The sequence below is a fragment of the Hydra viridissima genome, unplaced genomic scaffold (genome assembly GCF_058129835.1).
Source record: "Hydra viridissima isolate aposymbiotic clone 2 unplaced genomic scaffold, HvirCarnegie_v1 scaffold_18, whole genome shotgun sequence".
Classification (NCBI taxonomy): domain Eukaryota; kingdom Metazoa; phylum Cnidaria; class Hydrozoa; order Anthoathecata; family Hydridae; genus Hydra; species Hydra viridissima.
Genome location: NW_028324317.1, coordinates 1,772,945 through 1,781,407, shown reverse-complemented (window position 1 = coordinate 1,781,407; position 8,463 = coordinate 1,772,945). Strand labels below are relative to the sequence as shown.

Genomic DNA, 8,463 nt, shown 5'->3' with positions numbered 1-8,463 from the left:
TGATCTTCAAAAATTATTAAAAGCATTAAATTTAAGTGAAAAACTTCCAAAATCCGCCGCAACTTTACAAAAAATTGTCACTATTTATAGAGAAACTATTCGACAGTTAGTAATTAAAGAAATATCAGAATATAAATTAAATGGAAAAGGTTTTAGTATTACTTCTGATGAGTGGACTTCCTTAATGAACCGGCAATACATAAACGTGAATCTTCACACGGAGTCAAAGTTTTGGAATTTAAGACTTCTCCGAATCAATAAAGTTCAAGGGCGTCTGACAAACTCACTTGGTATGCATTTTCTTAAACCCAAAAGGTTTTCATAAACTTGCAATACGTTATAGCTGCTTAATTTTGCCTTTCTATTACCCTTTCTCAAACCTTGTAGAACACGACGTACAACACCTATGCAGATCAAATGCATATAGTCAATTGGGAAAATGCTGATACATTGGTCTGTTATTTCATTTAAAGGTGAAACTCCATGTTGATGACTTCCAAGGAACTCAAGATTTTTAAAACTGTCATCGGTGCGCTTTTCAGGAATGAAGCAATCACTAGAAACAAACGTGGTTCGTTTGTTAGTAGATATACCCACAGCAAGACAACGTTCACATGCATGCAGACCGTTATGACTTACAATATTTTTCAGAAAAGCTCTTGCTGGAGCATCTTAAACAACCGAGTGCAAAATAACTGTGTAATGTTTACCGGTATGAGTGAAACCATTATACTTACATAATTTAAATTCTTCAATGAAGTCTTAAAAATTCGTTAACAGAGTTTAGCTTACTATCTCCTTGATATAAGGCAACAATCGTAGGTGAACCTTGATTAACAGTAGAGAGAATTGGCCAAAATTGTTTTTTAGAAGATCTGTACAACGGTATACCGTCAACATTTATTTGCAGATTGAGTACATCGCTCCAAGTGCCTAGACTAATTGCATTCTGTAAACTTTTTGTAAGGCCAAAATATATGTATTTTCCACTACATCTTTCCCGAATTTGTATAGTTAAAGGAGTTTTCAATAAAGAACGACTATCCTTAGGCGGCTGGCATTCATGTTTTCTCTACAAGGTTAATAATCCATTACATGATGAACGTGTCAGTTTGACATTAAAAACCCATTGAGCTAGATCGTATTGAAAAGATCCATTGTCAATGACATCAATATCACAATAATGTTCCTCATCTGAGCTGCTATAAGGTGGCAATGTGTCAAAGTTAGGTCCATCAGAATCGCTATTGAACAAATAATCATTGTTATTATTTCATATATCAACAAAATTGCAAAAACTTGTGTTTCAGTTGATATTTCAGATAATATGGTCATATTAGTTGAAGAGTCCGATAACGCAGGAGATTCCAATTCAAAGCAACTATTCACATCTTTAATAATTTTTCTATACTTTTGCATATACTCTGCTTGTGAAGTCATTTGAATGAACCTAAAGAAGAGCCTTCAAATTTGAGTATTCAAATACTTGATATGCTTGTATTTTTTTATTAATAAAATAAAAATATTTAAATTAAAAATTTAAATAAAAAAATATTTTTTATTTAAAACATATGCCAGTTATTGGACAACTTGTAATTCAAATATTTGTCCATTATACCAATAATTTTTAAAATGAAAACCCACAGAAAGCTTTGAAAAAAATTTAAGAACTTTTATACAGGGTACATCACACAGTGTTTGCCATGCAACCTAGTCTTTGCCACTTGATCGTTATAGGAATCCCTTGTCTTTATTTTTAAAGTTAGGGTCGTCAAACGTTTGCCATATATTAAGCGATTATTGCTCTATAACTGACAAAATATTGAAAATCCTAAATTTTAAGTTAAAGACACGAGATTCATTTAAAGATCAAGTTGCGAAGACTAGGTCAGATGGTTAATACTGGGTGTTTTACCTTAGCCTTTATATGAAGAAATGATTTTTGTATGGATTATATAATGTGATATTATTTTTTTTTGTTTTAAAAAAATCACTGTTGAATATTTAAACTGCGTATAAATATTAATAAATTTAATAATTTACCATACGAGCCAATAGCAACCAGGGAGGCAGCATTCGATCCCCAACTACAATTATTTATATAGAGGTTGTTTTTTTCAGAACTTTTATTTAAAGAAACTCCTCAAAAATACCTTTGCCTTACACTACCTAAAAAAAAAAGTCAAAAGAGCGAGTCAGAGAAATTTTAGCACAATATTCGGTTCCGTAAATCGTCAATTCCGCATAACTATCAATATGAGTTGTTAATTCTTGCGCTTGAAGTTGAAACTAAATTTTACTAAATTTAAAACATCACGGTTAGTTTTAAATGAAATTTTTAAATAAGATTTTGTATAAATCATAATTCAAAATGTGGAAGGCCACTACCAAGAGTTTCAACTCTAAGCAGGATTAGTAAGGATATATTGTTTCCATAGCAGTGATCATCAGAAATAAATTTATTTATATCTGATGGTTACTGCTATGGAAACAATATATCCTTACTAATCCTGGTTTAAAGATCACGTGGGAACAGAAGCAAGAATTTAGAAAAAAAAAGAAAATGTTAGTCGTTATTTGCATGTTGTTTTGAAAATGTAGAGTTCTTTTAAAGGTGACTTTATTAAGAAAGAAATATGCAGTGCTGAGAAAATAGTGATAATAAAAACAAAAAAAATTAACTTAAGTTCAATGTTACAAAATTTTTTTTCTGGCAATTTAATAAAACAATTATAAAAGTATTGCTAAACCTTAAAGGTGTAGCTAAGATGACCTTTAAAAATCCTCTTAAAAAAAAATCTTTTTTGGAAACTATAGAACTAAGTTTTCATTTTTGTTTCATACTTTTGATCTTATAATGTTATGTTATAATATTCCTAGGTTATAAAACGAAATTTAATATAATAAATAAAATACATAACAATTAAAAAGAAAATTTAAAAGTATAAAAATTAAACAAACCTTAGGTTTATTTTTTTTCTAGGTTCTTATACCTAGATATTTCATATAAAAATATTTTCTTTTTATTGAAGTCAGAAATAAGGAAACCAAAGAAATTTACAATTATTCAAATGACCTTAAAGAAAGCATGCAATAAATTTATAAATGTCATTAGAATATATTCTAATCACATTTTTTTTGCATATTATGTTGCGTTAAAAAAGATACTTTATAAAATATTGTTTAATTAAAATGTGTTGTAAAAAAACTCCACTTAATCAACACATTTATTTGAAAGAAGTTTTTTTTTTCTTGCAAAAATAATAGTAATTGTCAATGTCTTCTAAATGTGTTGTTTTGCGGCTAAAGTGATAAGGCATTTTTAACACATTTCTTTAAAAAAACAATAATCGCTTTTATTTAATTTGTTTTTTAGCAAAAAAAATCCTCTTAGCTTTTTTCTATTAATGAAATCGAATTCAATTAATTTAAAGTAAATTTCAAAATTTAGGTTAAACATCAACTAAATGTCGATAAAATTCATAATGCCCGATGAGGTCTTGATACAGCGTTTAAACGCTTTCTAAATATTCCGAATACGTTTAGAATAGATTCGTAAAGGTTTAGATGGATTTAAATGTCATTTAAACACGATCTAAATCCATTTTAAATCAGCAAATGCCCGTAGGGATCTTTAACATTTCTAATTGACAAAATTAGAATAAAAAAGTTTCACATTTCCTCATTTTTCACCGTCTACCTCGACAACAGATAATCAACAGTCGGTTAGAAGTTTAAGGTACAGCTGCAGTTTCCTCCCCCCCCCCCCCCCCCTTTTTCTTTTTTTTATAATTGATTATGAAAGACAATTTTATACTGCTTCAGAAAAATATAAATACATAGACCTGAAAATCAACGGAAAGTGCTCTAACTCGAAGTCAAAGTTTTAAAAAATCCCACTAAAAACCCTAATATTCGCTATTTTGAATAACAAGTTAATTACGTTTTAACCAGCAAAAAGCAACACGTTAACAACATGGTTTTTACGTTGAAAAGTCGTTAAAGTACGTTAATCTTACGAAGTTTGCGGAAGTTAAACCTCCGGTAGTTAAACCAACGGTTATTGCTATCAAAACTTGATTATGATTTATGATATATATAGCAAGTATTAACAGCGATGGATTTGTAAGCTAAATGCCTAACTTAGAAATTGATTTTAATTGTTTTTTTTTTTAATCAACTTAGAAACTGCCAGCAGGTAATACGAGTGGTAAACATTAAAAACTGTCCAACTACATCCTCCCCTAACCTAAGTTCTTTGAAAAAATGTTTTAAACAAACATTTGGCTATGAAAATAGCCGTTTTTTAGTTTACCAGAGTATAATTTGTAAATGCAAGTAATGTTCTCTATGCACACAATAAGCATCATGCTGATCACACAGGAGATGTTGTTGCAACTTGGTCCAAAAAATGAAAAAAACAATGTTTGTTGAATCTTTGTGCCCACATAAGTTCTAATAAGTAATCTCCTAAATTTGGTTTTAGCTGTAGACCACATTGCATCCACGTGATTTGTGGTCACTCCTGTCTGTGGATCTACGAAGTTATAGGTATGGTTAACTGTGTCATGTTGATATAAAGGCCCTCGCAAACCATTATAAGTTGCTCACAAATCGCTCCGGATAGTAGTGTCAGGAAGAATCCACTGATGTATAATTGGAATCAATGTTGCAGCTTTGCGATTTTGCATCGGAATTAAAAAACCTTTTTTAGTCGCAGGTTCGTAACCACCAATTATCCACTGTTACGGAATTATGCGACCAACGTGATTCTTTCTTCTACAAAAAACAGATTCATCAATTTCAGCAATGCACCCAGGCCCGCTTATTGAGTCAGGATTATTGATGAAATATTCGACGCAAAAATCTCTGTAATATTGATTCCAATCAACAAGGGTGTGATCAGATTCAATTTTGAGTTCTTGCCTTTAGCAGCGTAGCAACCTAGGGGCTACGCGGGGCAGTTTCCCGGGGCCCTCATCTTGATTGAACTGAACTTTTGGAAATTTCTCCCATTTTCAAAATAAATATGACAGGTTGCAACTTGCAACCCCACTTTAATCATGACAACTCAGTTGAGAGAGATTCAAAAGTTATGCCTAGGGAATTCCCCTAAATTCTTTCTGTAGGTTGACAGTGTTGTCAATTTGACGGATTGTGATATGTGCGTCATTCCCCAACGACACTTGTATATCAGTGTGTTTCTCTTTCCTTTTATTTTACTTTTAACGTCGTCAGTGAATATATTAATAATATTAATAGTATTAATAAATTAAAGCTGACAATCTTTTTATCGCGCGTTAACGCACTTTTAATTTGTTTTTATTATTATTTTGAAAGTCCGTTGCTCATTGCTTCTGAATGTACACACAAAACCCTGGGTGACCCAGGCTGGGTCACAGCAGGGGGTGGGATGTTAATCAGTAAACTACTGGCTGCTTGGGGTGGCCCTCATTACGCGTTTTAACCAATGAAAGCATTTGTTGTGAGCCTTTGAGAGCTGCAGAGCGTCAATTCTAAAACAAATTTGTTTAAAATATTTAAAATTATTTTAGTTTATGTAATTGTTAAATTGTCAAAAGATATGTTATTTCATATATTTATGTCAAGTTTATTTATAAAAATTTCATTTATACAAATAAAAAAATTAATAACTAATAAGTATGAGCGTAGTGAAGCAGAGAGTATTAAAACAAAAATGCTAAATTTTGAATTCGTGTTGCTTTGCGAATTCATGCACAGTGTATTGAACGACATCAATTATGCATCCAAAACTTTACAAAAATGCGACATCAATTTGGGCGAGGCGAGTAAAGTTTTGGCAGAGACCAAAGCAAAGTTGCAAATTTATAAAAATGATTTCGAATTATTCAGGTGCAAAGCCAGTGAAACTGCAAGAAAATATGGTATTGATACCCATTTTCAAGAAAAAAGGCAAAGAAAAGTTAGAAAACATTTTGATGAATTAGCTGCTGATCACCGATTTCCAAACCAAGAAAAAATATTTTAAATTGGGATTTTCAATAATGTACTAGACACAGTAATATCTCAATTAGATACTCGTTTTATTGGTATTAGTAGAGTCTGTCATATATTCGATTTTCTAACACCAATATTTTCATTACATGTCGATAATGCAACTTTATTACAAAAGTGTGACGAATTCCAAATAAAATATTCAGATATAATAGACCCTAGTTTTTCACTTCAATTTATTAATATTTACCATCTAGCTTTACCACAACTAACTCAAGCATGGACTGTCACCAATTATGTAGTGTATGTATGTCACCAATTATGTAAGGAAATAATGAGTAAATATGGAGTGCTAGAATGCGACCTAACGGAAGTATTTACAGCAATGTTATTATTCTTAACAATACCTGTCACTTCTGTAGCAGCTGAATGGTCATTTAGCAAATTAAAAATAATAAAAAAAATATTTCAGAAATAAGATGGGCCAAACTCGACTCCAACATTTATCGCTAATAGCAATTGAAAACAAAACCGTATCAAGCCTGGATTTAAACGAAGTCATTAATACTTTTGCGAAAACTAAAGCTAGGAAAAAATTTTAAATGTAATTGTTATTTAGTCAGTTGGTAGACCCGACCTTTATATAATAAACCCTTGAATCTTCTCTATTTCGTTTTATTAGCCAAACCCACACCAAGAATTAATTGTAATTTATGTTGTTTAATATTTTTATTACCTGCCCTGCAGTGCACAAAAAAGAGCTTAAGTAGCTTGGCATTTCTAAAGTATTTGTATATTTCACATTTTTATTTGATAATACCTGATCAGTTTACATAGCAGTGGGGCCCCATTATTTAAAGTGCCATATTTTTATTCATAATGCAGCATTATGAATAAAAATCGGGCATTTTGATGCCGTTTTTTTTTCCGTGTTTTTTGCGATTTTTATTAAAGTACGCCGTGTTTTTCGCACTATTTTACCGTATTTTTCGCCTGTCCCTAATCATCATATATGAGACATTTTGAAAAGTTGAAAGTATGAACCAACATCTTAAGTTTAGTCATATTATTAGTTATTGCACTTTCCAGTGGAGAGTATATCGTTTTCCTTTGTGTACAACATTTATACAAGATCAAATATACCAATGAAGGCCTTCAAGTTGCAAATAACGGCATTTTAGTTTAAAAAGCATAAAAGTAAACTAAATGGCGCTCAAATATATGAGTGTTTTTTGTCTTTTAAATCAAAGCTCACCCTTACCTAAATCAATATCAATTGAAGAAGCGAAAAATATTTATACAGTCTCATGTATGGGTTAAATTTATGTCATCGTTGTCGGATATTCAGATTAAATACGGACCCAAAACGATCATTCAGAACAATCGATACTTGTTAGATCAGTATTCTGAATGCAACATTCAACCAGAATGCTTCAATAATTGGTCTGGGATTGTATATTCTTTAGGGAGATAACTTTTGTTTGACGAAAAGTTTTTTATTTTTTATATAATATCTTATTTGACCTATTGGAAGACAAAATCTCTAGTTTTCTCAAATTTTAGTAAAGCAAATGTTCAGTAATTAAATACTTTATATACTTCTTAGAAATCAATTTGAAAAAACATTTGCTTACTAATATCCTGTTTTGTTGTCAATTATTTGTCAATCACTTTTCAACCTAAATCAAATAAAACAGGCATTTCTATGGCGGTTATAAAAGCAATACTTATAATGTTAAGAGGATGAAGGAAAAATATTTTCTCTAACCTGGGCTTACCATGGTTGCGTTCAAGAAAATTGCCAATTAAAGGCTTCGCTCAAATAAATTTGAAGTTTTTTGATTTACGAAAAAGCGATTAGTTTGGTGTGAAATTGAAAAACTATCGGAATGAAGAGTGAAGAACTCGGGTGAAGGACTACTCTACTTTCTCTATAAAATAGAAAAAGTAGAGTAGAATGAAAAAATGACATTAACTTTTTAACATTGGTTTCAATGATTTATTTTGCCATGTGTTTAAACATTCTAAACGTTTTGACAAATTTAATTATTTTAACATTGCAAAATCTATAAAATGACGTTCTTAAAATGTATCAAACTTACCTTAAAAAAATGCTAAAGCACAAGAATTTTTTCTGTGTAAAGTCTTTATGTCATTGTTGGGAAATCTCATTCTTAAAAGATTCCCTTTCGCGTTTTTTCTTGTTGATGGGACAACAAATTCTGGCGATAGAAATGAGTTTGCTGAAATGTCATCCATATTTTATCTTCCAATGTCATCAAATTTGCTGGATGTGAAAAGATTTAGTTCTGAAATTATATTTTTAATAACTTTTTATAGTTATATATATAACTAAATGTTTAGTTTTGCATAAACACGAAACAAAAAGAAAACATGAGAAAACATTTTAAATTTGATATCTTATTAACAAACTTTTATGCAATTTTATATCTATTTAGTTATCGCTCGGCTTTGGAATAGGACATG

General features: G+C 30.6%; 1 pseudogene; it reads right to left on the bottom strand.

The window, feature by feature from the left end:
- Nucleotides 1-213: 213 nt before the first annotated feature.
- Nucleotides 214-1,440, bottom strand: LOC149876781 (uncharacterized; annotated as a pseudogene).
- Nucleotides 1,441-8,463: the final 7,023 nt, after the last annotated feature.